The sequence below is a fragment of the Bison bison genome, unplaced genomic scaffold (assembly GCF_000754665.1).
Source record: "Bison bison bison isolate TAMUID 2011002044 unplaced genomic scaffold, Bison_UMD1.0 scf7180017864371, whole genome shotgun sequence".
Classification (NCBI taxonomy): Eukaryota; Metazoa; Chordata; class Mammalia; order Artiodactyla; family Bovidae; genus Bison; species Bison bison.
This window is the reverse complement of record NW_011494943.1, coordinates 9,809,132-9,810,612: the sequence shown is the minus strand read 5'-3', so window position 1 is coordinate 9,810,612 and position 1,481 is coordinate 9,809,132. Positions and strand designations below refer to the sequence as shown.

Genomic DNA, 1,481 nt, shown 5'->3' with positions numbered 1-1,481 from the left:
TCCAGTTCTAACTCTTGCTTCCTGACCTGCATACAAATTTCTCAAGAGGCAGGTCAGGTGGTCTGGTATTCCTATCTCTTTCAGAATTTTCCACAGTTTATTGTGATCCACACAGTCAAAGGCTTTGGCATAGTCAATGAAGCAGAAATAGATGTTTTTCTGGAACTCTCTTGCTTTTTCGATGGTCCAGTGGATGTTGGCAATTTGATCTCTGGTTCCTCTGCCTTTTCTAAAACCAGCTTGAACATCAGGAAGTTCACGGTTCACATATTGCTGAAGCCTGGCTTGGAGAATTTTGAGCATGACTTTACTAGCATGTGAGATGAGTGCAATTGTGCGGTAGTTTGAGCATTCTTTGGCATTGCCTTTCTTTGGGATTGGAATGAAAACTGACCTTTTCCAGTCCTGTGGCCACTGCTGAGTTTTCCAAATTTGCTGGCATATTGAGTGCAGCACTTTCACAGCATCATCTTTCAGGATTTGAAATAGCTCAACTGGAATTCCGTCACCTCCACTAGCTTTGTTCGTAGTGATGCTTTCTAAGGCCCACTTGACTTCACATTCCAGGATGTCTGGCTCTAGGTGAGTGATCATACCATCATGATTATCTTGGTCGTGAAGATCTTTTTTGTACAGTTCTTCTGTGTATTCTTGCCATCTCTTCTTAATATCTTCTGCTTCTGTTAGGTCCATACCATTTCTGTCCTTTATCGAGCCCATCTTTGCATGAAATGTTCCCATGGTATCTCGAATTTTCTTCAAGAGATCTCTAGTCTTTCCCATTCTGTTGTTTTCCTCTATTTCTTTGCATTGATCGCTGAGGAAGGCTTTCTTTTCTCTCCTTGCTATTCTTTGGAACTCTGCATTCAGATGCTTATATCTTTCCTTTTCTCCTTTGCTTTTCGCTTCTCTTCTTTTCACAGCTATTTGTAAGGCCTCCCCAGACAGCCATTTTGCTTTTTTGCATTTCTTTTTCTTGGGGATGGTCTTGATCTCTGTCTCCCGTACAGTGTCACAAACCTCCGTCCATAGTTCATCAGGCACTCTATCTGTCAGATCTAGGCCCTTAAATCTATTTCTCACTTCCACTGTATAATCATAAGGTATTTGATTTAGGTCACTTGGACTGTGAAGAAGGCTGAGCGCCGAAGAATTGATGCTTTTGAACTGTGGTGTTGGAGAGTCCCTTGAACTGCAAGGAGATCCAACCAGTCCATTCTGAAGGAGATCAGCCCTGGGATTTCTTTGGAAGGAATGATGCTAAAGCTGAAACTCCAGTACTTTGGCCACCTCACGCGAAGAGTTGACTCATTGGAAAAGACTCTGATGCTGGGAGGGATTGTGGGCAGGAGAAGGGGATGACAGAGGATGAGATGGCTGGATGGCATCACTGACTCGATGGACATGAGTTTGGGTAAACTCCGGGAGTTGGTGATGGACAGGGAGGCCTGGCGTGCTGCGATTCATGGGGTCACAAAGAG

The 1,481-nt window shown here is 44.0% G+C and overlaps 1 protein-coding gene across 1 annotated transcript in view; it reads left to right on the top strand.

Moving 5' to 3' along the window:
* CYTH1 (cytohesin 1) overlaps positions 1 to 1,481 on the top strand; it is a 79,826-nt gene that overhangs the window by 11,676 nt on the left and 66,669 nt on the right. The gene's annotated exons all lie outside the window — the stretch shown is intronic.